Genomic DNA, 19,051 nt, shown 5'->3' with positions numbered 1-19,051 from the left:
TAGAATCTAGCTAGACATTTTTGAACCAAGTGAAAATGTACTTGGCAAAGAAAGAGTTAAAACTGATGTTATGCAGTTGATTTTGGCAAAACTGAATGCAGTTAATGAACAGTTAACAGAAATAAAAGCAGATAACAATAGCAAATTTAGTGCAGCCAATGATCAGTTAATGGAAATACGAACTGAAAACAATAAAATAGACAGGGTACAATACCAAAAATAGACCAACTTAGTAATCAGGTTTCGGAACTGAAAAATGGGTTGTCAGAGGGATTAAAAAGTGTGAATGAAAAGTTGATGCCTTAGAAAATAAATTTATTGTTTTGGAAAACGAGTTAGTTGCACAATCTGCAAATCAGGAGAAGACTGTTAATGATATCAGAGTTCAACAGAAGGCCGTACAGGAAAAAATGGAACACAACTTTAGTAATTTAGATGCAAAAATTTTAAATGTTGAAAACAGTATTCTAGCTAATTTAAATATCTTTGATCAAAAAATTTCAGTAGTTCAGGAAAATTGCATTCACAACAATCTGTATTCAAATAATGGTATTGTGTGGTCCAACATTCCCATCAAAAGTTTTCCATCAGACAGTTTACATCCAGTGAATTTTCTACACCACTGTAGAGAGAGTTTTGTGTCAGGCATGAGTGATGACCAAAAGATTAAATTTGTTAAAAGATGTCTCGAAGGAGAAGCTCTGTCTTGGGTAAATCTAAATTTCAGTCAGTGGGAGACATACCAAAGCTTTGGTCAGAAGCTGAATAAGGGGGAATTAAAAGTGAATTTCTGAATGGGCCAAACTATTGGAATAAGGGCGATACCCTGAAAGAGTTTTGTAAGAATCAACTTAGGAAATTAACACACCTTGACAAACCATTTGACAAAATGCCATTGGTTGATGCACTAAAAAGGAGATTACCAGAGAGATTGCAGTGGGATTTAGTACATGGACCTGATGATTTCTCTTTTATGTTTTGATCAAAAGTTATGGAATACTATGTTTAATTATAATGATGTAGGTACTAATCACAAACCAGAATGAGAGAGCAATGAAAATTTTAATGTAGTGTATACTAATGATTTCTTCTCTTGGTCAGAAAACAGTGTTATTGATGCATGCAAAAAAGGTGATGACTGTAATGGATCTGAATTAGGTGGTACTTCTGATGTAGATGTGAATGAGAGCCCTGAAATGACCCAGGCTGGTAAGTCTGAGACTGGTAGCTTATTGCAAATGAATGCACATGAGGTGAGCGACTTTGATGGTGATGAGACTTGTGCTGTTAACGATGTTATTGATGAAGTAATTTTGGAAGAATGTGATGATGATGATGAGTATCAAGTATTTGCAAAGTTAAAGAATGATGAAGTTTCAGAGTTATTTGCAAATACAGACAAGGTAAGTGATCTTTGTGATGATGTAAGTGGAAGTCATGGAATACCAGTTGTGAGATAACGGGCGAATTGTGGTGTCCTGAAATTATTCTAAGTTGGCATGGCTGCACGGGCCGCTCGGCCAGTCGGGGCCCGGCAGCAAACACGTGGTTGGCGCGAACATTAGCCGGACGAGAGGGGTAGCCCCAGCGCATGGTCCAGCCACGTGGCTGGGAATTCCGCTGTGACAAGGACAGTGCTTTGTGTCGATGAAGGAGATGTCTAGGCCGAGAGTGCCAAAGATGGCGGACTTTGTGAAACCATCATGGCAGACATTTCATAGTTCGTATAGAAATTTATAGTAGCCAGATGAATCATGATACCTCAAAAAGAAACATGTACATTACCATTATTTGCATGATGATTCTGATGGTGTAATCAGGTTTTCAATATCTTTATTAGTTTAAAGTTTAGTATCTGACTGTACATTATACAAGTAACACTCAGCAAAGAATTTCCAAAATATAAACACTTTATCCAATTTTGTTGATCGCTGTGTCTTTAGAAAGCTATTAGTGTAAACCTAAATTGGTATGAATTACAGGCATGTAACTTGAATAGTACATGAGTTACTGGAGGTCAAAGTGGCCGATTGCTATGGATTGTGTCAGGCCATAAGTACTCCACAGTTACACAAAAAATGGTAGCAGCATGCTTATAAATATATTTATTTATCTATGCCTTTGTTTATATCTAATATATACTATTCATGAAGAAATTGGTTAAATATTTACTGCGTTTTAGAAAGTGCACAGACAATAGGCTACTTGCCAACCTTTTGTTCTGTTCCTTTGATATATGTTTATTTAATTTGTTTATGTATCTAATATGTGTGTTAGAGCATGTTTATGGTCCAGCCGTAGAAATATTTATTTAATTTAAAGTTATTTAAATGTAACTCCAGTATTTCGAATATGTTTCATTACGTTTGTGAGTGTATGTCGGCATGGAGACATGGAGGGAAGTGAATATCTCATGAGTGATGTTGTTGTTCATAACTAATTATGTGCAGTAGGAATCTATTGTTTCCCTGTTATTCAATCACAGCATTTGTTACTAAGAGAGATGTATGGAAGTTGGGGAAGAGCATCATTTCTGGAGAGGACACAGGGGAGTGCAGCAGTGCTGGAGAGTACAGCACAGGACAGAAGGTGCTGCTGGACATGATGGTGAGGCAGAAGCACGCTCATGGGGGAGAGACTTGGAGTGTGGAGCGGTTTGCGTGTAGTCGTGGCAGATAGAAAAACTTTGGAGTGCCGACTTGTGCACTTGTGAGATTTCCGTGGCTTCTACAGTGAAGACTTAGTGTGCCTTTAGAAGTGAATATCTTGTGAGCTATGTTGTTGTTCATAACTAATTACGTGCAGTAGGGATCTATTTTTTCCCTGTTATTCAACTTATATTTTTATTTAATTGCTGGACCATCGACACCAATAAGTGTTTTGCAGAAATATAACGCATTTTCAAAAGCACTTCAACTATTGTACTCATCATTTAAAGTCGTTAAGATAGTACCTGCAGATTTTACTTAATTGCAATCTTTCATTTATAAATTTATATGTTAGTTTCATAATTTGCAATTGCCAAGTGATCGACACCTTCAACCATTTGATCATATGTGTGCTCTTATCATATACTGTAGACTCAGCAGTATTTGGCCTGTAATGTGGCAACTATGTATCCCAGACCCTAGACAATGAAACCAGCCAAAACTTTTAATATTTCAGCATTGAGTCGGAGGGTGCATAGTCGTTTTGAAAGCCTGCAGTTGGGGACTCGTCTGGGATTTGTGCCCTGCTAAGTGATAATTCCTTTGCTCTCTATTATTCAGCACACTATGTGACGTGTAAAAACCTTTTCAAAACCAGCAGAGATTTCTGTAGACTGAGCCTCTCACAAAATACAGTGTGAGATCGGGTTTTTTTTCTCAAGTTGGTTTCTGAAAATAGTGAAATTACATTGTAATTTTCACAACTAACACATGCTATCGATAGAGGTCCTAATCCATCACATTAAAGGCAATTTGCATGGGGGCTTGGAGTTTAAATAAGTTGAGTGCAGGGAACACTAGCGGTTAGCGTTTTTAATGGACAGCAGTATCGAAGACAGGTAGAACACGCGGTCATCGGCAGCAGCTACAGTTACATCAGGCGATTTTCTCCGAGGCGGACGCAGCTCAACAGCAGTGCCACGGCAGCTTCTTTGAGTACTCCAGGGCAGTCTTCAATGTCAACTTCCACTACAACCGACTGCATCACCATGGCAGAGGGAGCCATTTTTGAGCCATTTCAGATCAGATAAGTGCCTGTGCAAGTAATGAAACAGTGTTTAACTCTGAATTTCAAAGTACACTTATAGATCTCGTGAATATAAAACAGTCATCTAGTATGTGTAATTCTAAAAATGGAAGTTAGCCAGTTAGTTTGAAATCAGAGCATGAAAGTGTAACTTGTAGGAATTCAGGCAAGGGGAATGAATGTGGGGGAAATATGATGTCTCAGCTAATGCAAATGATCCAGGGAATGACAAATAATATCGGTGCAGTTTGAACAGATATGGACATTGGGGACAGGTATGTGACACTGCAAACGGTTACGGATACAATTCGGACTAATATGGGTACAATGCGAACTGAAATAGGTTCCGCAGTGAAAGAGGAAGTTGAAACAAATTATGGGTAACCTTGAAAAAGCAATTGATAAATTAAAATGTGTTCGAGTGGATAATGAAAAAATTACAGATGAAGTTGTAATAGTAAAATATAAAACTGAATCAGTGGAACTGGATCTTTGGGAAAAATGGATAAGATACAGACAGAACTTGGGGCAAGGTAAGCGACTGTATAAAAGTGCAAGATGCTCATAAAAGTGATGTAAATTTAGCAATTAGTGACATTGCCAATTGTGTAGGTGAAGGGAAGAAATAAGTGAGCAAAATTAATCATAAAATAGAATCGTGTATCACTAGTGAAAAGTGATTTAAGTTTGTTAACCTCCCAACAAGCCAAGGTGGTTATAAATATCCCTTGGGCAAATACCAGATCTGTGAAATGTTATGCAGATGATGGAAGATATCACCCAGTAAATTTCTTGGCTGTGTGTAGGCACGCTTTTGTTCACAGCATGTCGGACAAAGTGAAAATAAAATACTTTTAACAGCATTTGGAGGGAGATCCACAGTCTTGGACAAATGTTAAATGTAGTTTGTGTGAATCGTACAAAGAGTTTGAAAAGTGTTTTTTGAGTAAATTTTGGAGCGAGGCAAAGCAGACGCGGATCCAAAATGAATTCTTAAACAGGCCAAATTACAGGTACAGCAATGGGATGATGAGAGAGTTTTGCAAGCACGAACTTGGCAAACTTATGCATGTGAAAAATCCTTTGGGGGTTTTAATGGAAATCACCGCGTTAAAAAGGCAATTACCCAAAGATTTGCAGTGGGATCTTGTCCATAGTCCATATGATTCCGTGGATCAATTTCTAGAATTTGTAGAAAAATTAGAGAGGGTTTTGAAGTTCAAACCTCAGAGCAAACCGGGTGGTAGTTATCAAAATGGGAATCCAAATAATCACGAGAGAAATCAAAGTAATTCTCAGGGAGACAGTAGCTGGAATGAGCAAAATGGTCAAAGAACAGACAGGAGTGATAACTTCTGTGAATGGGACTGAAGTAAAGAATGCAGATTTGATGGGGAAAATTCGCATGAAGTGAATCATATAACAACCAATCAGGAAACTGATGTTCGCCACATCTCAGGTCCGGGGATGGTGATCTAAACAGGTGATGAAAAGAACTGGACATAATGGTAATGGTAGAAATATTGATAGGTTTGGAGAAAGGCAACAAATGTATAATATGGAGTATGCTAAAGAGGAAGGCCACATAGGTGGCTCTTTCAATAAAAGCAGGCGCGAACAGTGGAAGTATAGCTTTGTGAGAGATATCAGTAAAAGTAATGGGAATAAATTTGCGAGGAATGATGTAAGTTATGGATGTGTAATGCATGAGTGTGTGGATGGTGATGAATGGAAAGATTCCGTGGTTCAAAAAGAAGTTAAAGAGGAGATGAATTTTGTGAAAGCAAATTGTGTGGAGAGTTCTGAAGAGGCATTATCAAACACTAGCAATCGCAGTAAGGAAGGTGTTGTAGTAACGAGTATTTGTGCATCGGCAAAACGCGTCAATGTGAGTGAAGGTCTCGCCAGCTGCAAGTGAGGGTGATAGTGTTTCAGCGGAAAGCATCAATGTTACTAAGGGAGGCCTAGCATAGGTCCCGCCAGCAGCTGAAGTTAAAAGTGTATCAGCAGAGATAGATGATTTCTGTTTAAAGGAACAGAGCAATGATAACTTTTGTAATGATGTAAAAGCTACTGCTATTGATACTTTGAAGGAAGGAATTTACGTGCTTCTCATCACAAATGAAGGCGAATGCAGAAATATACTGCATTATCAAAAGTACTTCTACTATCGCACTCATCATTTAAAGTCGTTAAGATAGTACCTGCAAATTTTATTTAATTGCAATCTTTCATTTATAAATTTATATGTTACTTTCATAATTCCCAATTCCCAAGTGATAGACACCTTCGACCATTCGATTCATACATGTATTCTTGTCGTATACTGTAGACTCGGAATACAAACATCTCAAAAATGAGATCGACAGGAAGTGCAAAATGGCTAAGCAGGGATGGCTAGAGGACAAATGTAAGGATGTAGAGGCAAATATCACTAGGGGTAAGATAGATAATGGCTACAGGAAAATTAAAGAGACCTTTGGAGAAAAGAGAACCACTTGCACGATTATCAACAGTTCAGATAGAAACCCAGTTCTAAGCAAAGAAGGGAAAGCAGAAAGGTGGAAGTAGTATATAGAGGATCTACACAAGGGTGATGTTCTTGAGGACAATATTATAGAAATTGAAGAGAATGTAGATGAAGATGAAATAGGAGATATGATACTGCGTGAAGAGTTTGACACAGCACTGAAAGACCTAAGTCGAAACAAGGCTCCAGGAGTAGACAACATTCCATTAGAACTACTGACAGCCTTGGGAGAGCCAGGCCTAACAAAACTCTACCATATGGTGAGCAAGATGTATGAGACAGGCGAAATACCCTCAGACTTCAAGAAGAATATAATAATTCCAATCCCAAAGAAAGCAGGTGTTGACAGATGTGAAAATTATCGAATTATCAGTTTAATAAGCCACAGCTGCAAAATACTAACACAAATTCTTTACAGACGAATGGAAAAACTGGTAGAAGCCGACCTCGGGGGAGATTATAGTGGATTCCATAGAAATATTGGAACACATGAGGCAATACTGACCCTGTGACTTATCTTAGAAGCCAGATTAAGGAAAGGCAAACCTACGTTTTTAGCATTTGTAGACTTAGAGAAAGCTTTTGACAATGTTGACTGGAATACTCTCTTTCAAATTCTGAAGATGGCAGGGGTAAAATACAGGGAGCGAAAGGCTATTTACAAATTGTACAGAAACCAGATTTCAGTTATAAGAGTCGAGGGGCATGTAAGGGAAGCAGTCGTTGGGAAGGGAGTGAGACAGGATTGTAGCCTATCCCTGATGTTATTCAATCTGTATATTGAGCAAGCAGTAAAGGAAACAAAAGAAAAATTCGGAGCTGGAATTAAAATCCATGGAGAAGAAATAAAAACTTTGAGGTTCACTGATGATTCTGTCAGAAACAGCAAAGGACCAGAAAGAGCAGCTGAACAGAATGGACAGTGTCTTTGAAGGAAGATATAAGATGAACATCGTTGTTGTTGTTGTTGTGGTCTTCAGTCCTGAGACTGGTTTGATGCAGCTCTCCATGCTACCCTATCCTGTGCAAGTTTCTTCATCTCCCAGTATGTACTGCAACCTACATCCTTCTGAATCTGCTTAGTGTATTCATCTCTTGGTCTCCCTCTACGAGTTTTACCCTCCACGCTGCCCTCCAATGCTAAATTTGTGATCCCTTGATGCCTCAGAACATGTCCTACCAACCAGTCCCTTCTTCTCGTCAATTTGCGCCACAAACTCCTCTTCTCCCCAATTCTATTCAATACCTCCTCATTAGTTATGTGATCTACCCATCTAATCTTCAGCATTCTTCTGTAGCACCACATTTCGAAAGCTTCTATTCTCTTCCCGTCCAAACTATTTACCGTCCATGTTTCACTTCCATACATGGCTACACTCCATACAAATACTTTCAGAAACGACTTCCTGACACTTAAAGATGAACATCAACAAAAGCAAAACGAGGATAATGGAATGTAGTTGAATTAAATCGGGTGATGCTGTGGGAATTAGATTAGGAAATGAGATGCTTAAAGTAGTAAACGAGTATTGCTATTTGGGAAGCAAAATAACTGAAGATGGTGGAAGCAGAGAGGACGTAAAATGTAGACTGGCAATGGACGGGAAAGTGTTTCTGAAGAAGAGAAATTTGTTAACATCAAGTGTAGATTTAAGTGTCAGGAAGTCATTTCTGAAAGTATTTGTATGGAGTGTAGCCATGTATGGAAGTGAAACATGGACGATAAATTGTTTAGACAAGAAGAAAATAGAAGCTTTTGAAATGCGGTGCTACAGAAGACTGTTGAAGACTAGATGGGTAGATCACATAACTAATGAGGAAGTATTGAATAGAATTGGACAGAAGAGAAATTTGTGGCACAACTTGACTAGAGGAAGGGATTGGTTGGTAGGGCATATTCTGAGGCATCAAGGTATCACCAATTTAGTATTGGAGGGCAGCATGGAGGGTAAAAATCGTAGAGGGAGACAAGGGATGAATACTCTAAACTGATTCAGAAGGATGCAGGTTGCAGTAGGTACTGGGAGATGAAGAATCTTGCACAGGATAGAGTAGCATGGAGAGCTGCATCAAACCAGTCTCTGGACTGAAGACCACAACAACAACAATTGTAGACTCAGCACTATTTGGCCTGTAATGTGGCAACTATGTATCCCAGCCCCTAGACAATGAAACCAGCCAAAACTTTTAGCATTGCAGCTCTGAGTTGGAGGGTGCATAGATAATTTGAAAGCCTGCACAGTCCAGTCAAAGTAGTTTTTCATTAATGTCATGATGAGTAATGATCCACACAGTAAAGGTGACTTATCTGTAAGCCTAGAGAATAAATGTGAAAACTTTTTGAAATTTGTTTGGAACCAGATTGATTATAACATACATAAATGTGCATTCTGGAATAAGTTAGCTGTGGTTAGTCAAAATTTGTATCCAAATTACTAGTGTCAAGTGAAAGAAGATCTAAGTATTTTGTGTTCCTTCTGTAATAAGTAATGTTAGTTATGCTATGGAACTCATTCCGTGTGTTCAATCTTTACCTGACAACATGAATAACCAAAGTAATGCTATGATACCAGTAAAGTAGATAAAACCTGGAAAAAACAGTGTGGATGTAGCATTTGACGAAATTGAAAGTGATCTCTTACATGAAGTGTCTAATAACAGAGATGATGATTCAGATTTTGGATGTCCCTAATTAAGATTAAGACTGATCAGTGGGAAGGGAACTGTTTGATTGATACAGGTAGCCTGATTTGTGGTGTATCTGAACAATTTAGATGAGAGATGAGATCCAGTATAGTAAGAATTTTGTGGAAATGTCCGTTGCACGTGTAAAGATAAGACGAGTCACTGGTAATCAAAGCAAGTATATGAAATGTCAAGTACTGTTAACATTTAGTATAGAAGAAAAGACCTGTGAACATGAATACATAATGATCCTTGGTCTAGAAGAAAATATTCACTATGTCTGTAGATTTATAATACTATGTAATTGTGTTTTGTTTGTCATGAATGTAGTATGTAAGATGATGTAATTTTTGAAGTTCTATCTTATCCAGTGACTGCGTTTAAATCTATCTGTGGATTCAGAAGACCATAACACTGTGTTTCATTTGCCTACAATTTAGTATATAAGGTGATGTGATTTTTGAAGTTCTATCTTATCAATTGTCTGAGTTAAAATCTATGATACCTTATATAGTTGTGGTCTGTGCTTTAGAATTTGATACATATATGCCATGAGACTAAATGAGTAGATCCTTTTACAATTTTGAAATGGGACAACATTCATAATTTGTACTGCAAAAATTAGGAATCGTGTTTTAGCATATCTGTGTGTATCACCATGTTAGTGCATTTCTTTTTTATTGTATTTGACTCTGATTATTAATGTTTCATATGTGAACACTTTTTAATTTCACCTGATATAAATCCCCTTAGAGAAATAACTAAGGAGAGCATATCTTATGTGATGTGAAGAAGGTATTGAACAGCAAATTTAATATACAAAACAATGGTTCAGGATTTGATGTCAATGTTAGACAGGAAGTTAACTATCCGTTGGAGAGTGTGATGGGAACTCTAAGTAGGAAACTGAAAGATGAGGGAGGATCCACTCCCCACTTTGCTGTATGGCTGTACCCTGCTGGACCAGTCATCTTACAAGAGACCGTAGGTGCTGGGTAACATAGTCTGTCAACTGGATCTGTGTTGTGACTGATATTTGTGAATTGTTAGTCAAGACTGCTAAAGACAGTGTTATTCAGCATAAATGCACATTTTTTGAAGTAGGGGGATTGAGTTTCCAATAAATTATGTGATTATAAATCAGTATGTATTTTTTATCAATTGTAAATGTCCGCCCCTGTAGCTGAGTGGTCAGCCCGAAGGAATGTCATACCTACTAGCCCGGGCTCGATTCCCGGCTGGGTTGGAGGTTTTCTCCGCTCAGGGACTGGGTGTTGTGTTGTCCTTATCATCATCATTTCATCCCCATCAACACGAAAGTCGCCGAAGTGGCATCAACTCGAAAGACGTGCACCAGGCGAATGGTCTACCCAACGGGAGGCCCTAGCCACATGGCACAGCATCAATTGTAAATGAATCCTCTAGGGCTTTGTGTATGTTTGTTAGTTTGTATGGACAGTTAGCAAATAGTGTGGAAGACATCTACTAGTATAAACAAGACAACAAGATGTATACATGTCTGATTTCATACTCTGATTTTGGTTCTCAAGCTACTGGATTGTGTCATTATGCAAAGCTATTTATGACCATGTTTACCTGAATTTATCATGAGTGTTGTAATATTGTATGTGATTGGAACTTGAGTTGTGGACAGAATCATGCTTAGTTATATTTTGGATACCCCTGGTCATCGTGACTGTGGGTGTGTGTACTTGAGGAGAACATAGAACCACTGACTGATGCTAGATGATTCTCATAATTACTCTTTGCATTTGATTGAATTTACTGGTATAATTATGAATCTTATTCATGTTGATGTGTCAAAACTGTTTTGCTGGTTTGTACCCGGTGTGATTTGGATTCTTGAGTCAATCCCCACATTGTAAACTCGTGCCCTAAAATTTTTCCATTATTTTGTTCTTTCATGAGTCAACATACCCTTAAATATTCTGGTTTATGTGGCTGATTGATTCCTACTCATGACTGAGTATATTCTTCTAGTCTGTATCCATTGTTGTGATGTTTTCAAGCTGGCTCACTCGTCATACACTTACGGTAGGCTGTGAAATAGTCCCTCTTCTCTTTTGAAGATTGTGAATGTTTGATTGTATGGATGTTACCTTAAAATTTCTAATTATAGTAATTTACCTTTCATCTGTATTTATTTCTATAGTTAAGTGATGCAATGTTATAATTTTGACCTGGTATTATTTGTCTTGTGATAGTATGTTCCACAGATCTGAAAGCCTGAATACCTATCCTGATATATGTATAGCTTATGACATGTGTATTAGACTTTTTGTTTATGTTTTCTGTAATATGTTATGTATCAGATACTTCTATACATCTACACTCCTGGAAATGGAAAAAAGAACACACTGACACCGGTGTGTCAGACCCACCATAATTGCTCCGGACACTGCGAGAGGGCTGTACAAGCAATGATCACACGCACGGCACAGCGGACACACCAGGAACCGCGGTGTTGGCCGTCGAATGGCGCTAGCTGCGCAGCATTTGTGCACCGCCGCCGTCAGTGTCAGCCAGTTTGCCGTGGCATACGGAGCTCCATCGCAGTCTTTAACACTGGTAGCATGCCGCGACAGCGTGGACGTGAACCGTATGTGCAGTTGACGGACTTTGAGCGAGGGCGTATAGTGGGCATGCGGGAGGCCGGGTGGACGTACCGCCGAATTGCTCAACACGTGGGGCGTGAGGTCTCCACAGTACATCGATGTTGTCGCCAGTGGTCGGCGGAAGGTGCACGTGCCCGTCGACCTGGGACCGGACCGCAGCGACGCATGGATGCACGCCAAGACCGTAGGCTCCTACGCAGTGCCGTAGGGGACCGCACCGCCACTTCCCAGCAAATTAGGGACACTGTTGCTCCTGGGGTATCGGCGAGGACCATTCGCAACCGTCTCCATGAAGCTGGGCTACGGTCCCGCACACCGTTAGGCCGTCTTCCGCTCATGCCCCAACATCGTGCAGCCCGCCTCCAGTGGTGTCGCGACAGGCGTGAATGGAGGGACGAATGCAGATGTGTCGTCTTCAGCGATGAGAGTCGCTTCTGCCTTGGTGCCAATGATGGTCGTATGCGTGTTTGGCGCCGTGCAGGTGAGCGCCACAATCAGGACTGCATACGACCGAGGCACACAGGGCCAACACCCGGCATCATGGTGTGGGGAGCGATCTCCTACACTGGCCGTACACCACTGGTGATCGTCGAGGGGACACTGAATAGTGCACGGTACATCCAAACCGTCATCGAACCCATCGTTCTACCATTCCTAGACCGGCAAGGGAACTTGCTGTTCCAACAGGACAATGCACGTCCGCATGTATCCCGTGCCACCCAACGTGCTCTAGAAGGTGTAAGTCAACTACCCTGGCCAGCAAGATCTCCGGATCTGTCCCCCATTGAGCATGTTTGGGACTGGATGAAGCGTCGTCTCACGCGGTCTGCACGTCCAGCACGAACGCTGGTCCAACTGAGGCGCCAGGTGGAAATGGCATGGCAAGCCGTTCCACAGGACTACATCCAGCATCTCTACGATCGTCTCCATGGGAGAATAGCAGCCTGCATTGCTGCGAAAGGTGGATATACACTGTACTAGTGCCGACATTGTGCATGCTCTGTTGCCTGTGTCTATGTGCCTGTGGTTCTGTCAGTGTGATCATGTGATGTATCTGACCCCAGGAATGTGTCAATAAAGTTTCCCCTTCCTGGGACAATGAATTCGCGGTGTTCTTATTTCAATTTCCAGGAGTGTATATTCTATCTTTTGGGTATCATTATGTACTCTGTCTGGCAAATCTTATAGTCTGTCACAAAATACTGTAAACACCCAGTTTCCAAATTTTGTTAGGGGGGCTATTGTAATGGGACACCCTCCTCTAACATTACTTTTTTTTTATAGAAATAACCAATACCATTTATACTATCAATTCTTGTACAGGTGAACATTATCTCAGTTGTTTAAATAAACGAACTTCATATGATTTTGTAAATGATGTATTATATTTCAGACTAAAATCTATAAAAAGAAATTAATTTATTGTATGAATATAATAGAGGGAAACATTCCACATGGGAAAAATATATCTAAAAACAAAGATGATGTGGCTTACCAAACGAAAGTGCTGGCAGGTCGATAGAAACACAAACATACACACAAAATTCAAGCTTTTGCAACCAACGGTTGCTTCGTCAGGAAAGAGGGAAGGAGAGGGAAAGACGAAAGGATGTGGGTTTTAAGGGAGAGGGTAAGGAGTCATTCCACTCCCGGGAGTGGAAAGACTTACCTTAGGGGGAAAAAAGGACAGGTATACACTCGCACACACATCATATCCATCCGCATATACACAGACACAAGCAGACATTTGTAAAGCTTTGCTTTGCTTTGCCTTTACAAATGTCTTCTTGTGTCTGTGTATGTGCGGATGGATATGTGTGTGTGTGTGAGTGTATACCTGTCCTTTTTTCCCCCTAAGGTAAGTCTTTCCGCTTCCGGGATTGGAATGACTCCTTACCCTCTCCCTTAAAACCCACATCCTTTCGTCTTTCCCTCTCCTTCCCTCTTTCCTGATAAAGCAATCGTTGGTTGCGAAAGCTTGAATTTTGTGTATATGTTTGTGTTTGTTTGTGTGTCTATCGACCTGCCAGCACTTTCATTTGGTAAGTCACACCATCTTTGTTTTTAGATAAATTAATTTATTATGATTGATACAGCTAAAATTCTTCTTCTTTTGGAAATATCTGAAACTATGAAATGTCTGCCATACTTAAAATTCATGTTATTAATTTCACAATCTCGTGCAAATTATTAAATTTACGTCTTTGACAGAGGTTCACAGTTTGAACCTTTAGTTTTGTAATGAAGATATATATGTCAGAGATAACATCTGTAAAATGACAATGAGAAGATTGTATTAAAACATGTACAAATGAAAGTTAAGAGAATACAAGCATGTACGGCAAAGAGGAAATATAGGAGTAGGACAATGAAACTGGACTTGAGTAAGAAGAGGGAAAGGAAAAATCCGAAATCCGAAACAGACACAAGTAGTTGGCAAAATAGTGTTTAAGGGACAAACAGTCAGAGCAATGATTGAAGAAGCTAATGAAATCAAATATCTCTTTTAGAATGTTCTTTATTGTTTTGAAGGGAAAACTTCTCTATTTGTTTCTGCAAGGAAATACATCCCACAGGTAGGAGTATTAAAATCCTAATGATAGAAGGCCAAAGCATTTGCAACAAAGTGTCAGAGTTTGAAGTGCTCATGAAAATCAGTGAAGTTCACATAACATTAGGTACAGAAAGATGGTTGAAACCTAAAATCGATAGCAGCAAGATTTTTTGGAAAAATTAAAGTGTATATCAAAAGGACAGGCAAATTGGAAATAGAGGTGGTGTATTTGTTGCAGTAGACAAGAAACTCAAATCTAGTGATGTAGAAATTGAAGCTGTATGTGAGATTGTTTTGGCAAGACTCAGTACCAGGGATGGTCATAAAATGGTAACTGGATTCTTCTGTCACCCACCAGACTCATCTCCTGATGTAACCAAAAACTTTAGAGAAAACCTCAGTTCACTCATGCGTCGGTTCCCCAATCTTACTGTAATCATTGGTGGATATTTTAATCATCCAACAATTAAATGGAAAACTTACTGTTTTATTAGCAGTGGGTGTGATAAGACATTCCATGAAACTTTACTAAAACCTTCCCTGAAAACTACATAAAACAATTAGTCATGAACCCTACTCATTATTGAAATATATTCGATCAAATGGCAACAAACAGATGTGACCTCTTTCAGGATGTATGTGACCTCTTTGAGGATGTCCATATTGAAACTGTTATCAGTGACCATGACACAGTTGTGGTAACAATGATTACCAAAGTACAAAGGGCAACTAAAACAAGCAGAAAGATATATATGTTCAGTAAACAGGATAAAAAATCAGTAATGTCATATCTCAATTAGAAGCTTGAAACATTCAGCACAGGTCACGATCATGTAGAAGAACTCTGGCTCAAGCTTAAAAGAATAGGGTACCACACACTGAATAGATGTGTACCCAGTAAAATCGTTCATAAAGGGAGGGAAACTCCGTGGTATACATTCACTGTGAAGAAACTTCTAAAGGAACAGAGATTACAGCATAACAGGTGTACAACAAAGTGTAGGTCTATAGATAGAGAGATGCTGAATGAAAATCATTCAGCTGTCAAGAGAGCAATACATGATGCCTTCAGCAACTACCATAGCAGAATATTGTCAAATGATATTCACAAAATCCAAAGAAATCTAGTCACATGTAAAGGCTGTCAGTGGCACCAAAATTAGTGCCTAGTCCCTAGCACAGGAGACAGGAACTGGAATCAAGGGTAGAAAGCAAAAGCTGAAATGCTTAACTCTATTTTCAAATGTTCCTTTACAAAGGAAAAGCCAGAAGAATTGCCCCAATTTAATTCTCGTAGCACTGAAAAGGTGAAAGAAATAAGTGTTAGTGGCATTGAGAAACAGCTGAAATCGTTAGAATGGAACAAGGCTCCAGGCCCTGATGGAATCCCTACCAGATCCTATACTGAATCTGAAGCTGAGTTAGCTCCTCTTTTAACTGTAATCTGTCCTAGATCGCTCAAACAAAAAAATCTTGCCATTTCTGGAAAAAAGGCACAAGTCACACCCATCTACTAGAAGGGCAGTAGAAGTGATACACAAAGCTACCATCCAGTATCCTTGAGATCAATTTGTTGTAGAGTCTTAGAACATGTTATGAACTCAAATATAATGTAGTATCTTGAACAGAATGACCTCCTCAATGCCAAGCAGCAAGGATTTCGGAAACTTCAATCATGTGAAACCCAACTCACACTTTTCTCACATGACATAGTGAAAGCTTTGGGTGAAGGTAACCAGGTAGATGCAGTGTTTCTTGATTTCTGAAAAGCATTTGACTTAGTACCACACCTACACTTATTGTCAAAAGTACTATGGCTATCAAATGAAATTTGTGACTGGATTGAGGATTTCTTTGTAGGGAGGACACAGCATGTTGTCTCGGATGGAGGGTCATCATCATATGTAGAAATAACTTCGGGTGTGCCTCATGGAAGAGTGTTGCAACCCTTGCTGTTCATGTTGTCTATTATTGACGTTGCAGAAAATTATATGCTAAAATAAGCATTTTTACAGCTGATACAGTTGGGGCAGTTGTTATAGACCCAAACAAATTCCTATGTGAAAACTCATTGGCGATGGATGGTTTGCATTTAAATATACTGGGGCCTGTAACATTCAGCAGAATGTTTGCAGATGTCTGCAAAATCATTAGGGGCAAGGGAAACTAATATGGCCTGAAGGGGGTGAAAAATCATACACTCTAGCTGGAAAAGAAAAATATAAGCACCATACAAAAAAAAGATGATGCTCAAGAATTTGCCTCAGAATACTGTTCACAGCATGTAAACCAACAAAAGAAAAATTACAAAAAAGTGCTTCATCAAAATATTCAATACTTTGGCAACAAAAAATTAGAAGCAGAAGTACTCCTGAGTGAAGTAAGACCAGACATATTATGCATCAGTGAACATGGACTAACTGAAAGTAAAATAGGTAATGTTGTAATAAAGGACTACAAACTAGCTAGTTACTTCTGCAGATCTAAATGTAATGGTGGTGGCATTTGTATATGTATTAAAACAGGTACTCTCCTAAAGAATGTAAACAGTGAAGCTGCTACATTGCCGATAGCTAGAGAAAAAGACTTTGAAGTTACTGGTATAATGACAGAAGATTTTAGAGTGTTTTGTGTGTACAGATCACCATGTGGCAATATTAGCATCTTTCTGAAAAAAATTGTTAGCTTATTGAGAATGAATGTGAAGAGAAACCTTATTATATGTGGAGACTTCAACATTGACATTGGAAAAGACACAAAAGTAATAAAGGATTTTGAAGAATTGTTAATGCACCATAACATGAAAGTAACAATAATTGCACCAACAAGAGTGACTTCACAAAGTGAGACAGTTATTGACAATGTAATTACTAATATGTGTAACTATGAGTCACATGTAGTTCAGACAGAAATATCTGATCATCATGGACAACTAATCAGCTTTTGCAGAAGTAATGACACAGTATCAGAACAAAAACGAACAACCAAAGAAATTAGGATCATCAGTGAATAAAATATCAACATCTTTAGAACAATGTTAAGTAAGGAAACCTGTAATGAAACCCTACAGGCCCAGAGTGTAAATGAAAAATATGATGCACTTATTTCAATAATTAAATACCATTTTATATTAGCATTTCCCAAAGTAAAGAGACATGAAAGGCAGCAAGATCAAGCACAGTGGATTACCAGTGAAATACTAGAACAGCGAAGGAAGCTGCAGGATATGAGATGGATGGGTGAAGCTGAAAATTATAAGATGTTAAAAAGGAAGTATAGAAAAACAATAAGAGAAGCAAAAGCAAGAGCAATTGACACCACCATAAAGAACTCCAAAAACAAGGCAAAGGCAGCTTGGGATGCAATTAATGCTGAAAGAAAGGAAAAAGATGGGTCAAACAAAGAAGAAGGCATTAGGTCAATTAAAACAGACAACACAGTGGTCATAGATGATATGGAAATAGCAAACATACTGAATAATAAATATATCAGTGTAGTAGAAAACTTAAAATTGGAAAGAAATAGTCAAAAACAGAAGAGTATTCAGGTGCCAAAAAGATCATGCAGCACTATGTTCTTAAGACAAGTCATGGAAGATGAACTACAGAAAACTAAACAGAAACTGAAGTCCAAGAAATCAGCTGGTTATGATGAAATATCAAATCATGTAATAAAGCTGGTAAGTTAGCAGATAATAACACCACTGCTGAACATAGCAAACTGTTCTTTCAGAGATGGAATTTTTCCAGAAAAACTGAAGATAAAGAAGGTGGTGCCGGTGTACAAGAAAGGGGATAAGGATGACCCCAACAACTACAGACCAGTTTCACTTATATCAGGTTTCTCGAAAACCCTAGAAATGATTATGTATACCAGATTAGTTAATTATTTGGACAAACATAGCATTCTCATACCCTCACAACATGGTTTCAGAAAGGGTAAATCTACAGAATCAGCACTTGTCAGTCTAACAGAATACATTTTACAGTCCTTAGATGAAAAAAGGTTGTCTCTGCAATGTTTCTGGATCTTTCAAAAGCATTTGACACCACTGACCATGAAATGCTGATACAAAAATTAGGCAACTATGGCATTCGAGAGCAACCAGGTGAATGGCTAAAATCATATTTGTACAACTGCAAGCAGTATGTATCATTAGGAAACTCATCCCAATCAGAAATCAGACCCATCAAATATGGAGTGCCTCAGGATTCGGTAATGAGGCCATTGTTATTTAATGTGTTTGTTAATGATATAGGTCTTGCGGAGGAAGAAAAGAAAATATTGTATGCTGATGACATGAAAATACTAAATAGTGACCAAAATATGGAACAGCTTGAGAGAAGAGCATACATTTCTGCAAATGTCACAGCTCAATGGCTGTTGGAAAATGAACTGGTTATAAATCTAAAAAAGACTGTATATGCAGTGTTTAAAAACAAGGCAAAAGCTGTAGACATGGATTTAGAGGTTGAAGGAACAAGGCTGGAAGAAGTAGAATCTGCTAGATTCTTAGGTATTCTTGAGGATAATGGTGTTCACATTAAAAAAAAAAAAAAAAAAAAAAAAAGCAATTAGGACCATTTTAGAAGAAAGACCTCTGAAACGTGCAGAAACTGTTTCAAGAAGTTAGGTATCTTAAATTTTTCATCGTTGAATATATACAAAACAATAATATTCATCACAAAAGGTAGTGAGGACTGGATTACAAATGCTAGTGTACACACCCACAAGACAAAAAGGAACAATGAAGTATGGAGCATACGCCACCGACTGGCAATGCTAGGAAAAGGACCACAGTACTCTGGTATCTGACTACTAAGAAGACTGCCTAAAAACCTGCAAGATAGTGTACTGGACAGTGACTTTCCAAAGAAACTTAAAGACTATCTCATTGGAAAAGAGTTTAAC

This window comes from Schistocerca nitens, chromosome 8 (genome assembly GCF_023898315.1).
Source record: "Schistocerca nitens isolate TAMUIC-IGC-003100 chromosome 8, iqSchNite1.1, whole genome shotgun sequence".
In the NCBI taxonomy this organism is placed as follows: domain Eukaryota; kingdom Metazoa; phylum Arthropoda; class Insecta; order Orthoptera; family Acrididae; genus Schistocerca; species Schistocerca nitens.
Note: the sequence above shows the minus strand (reverse complement) of the source record.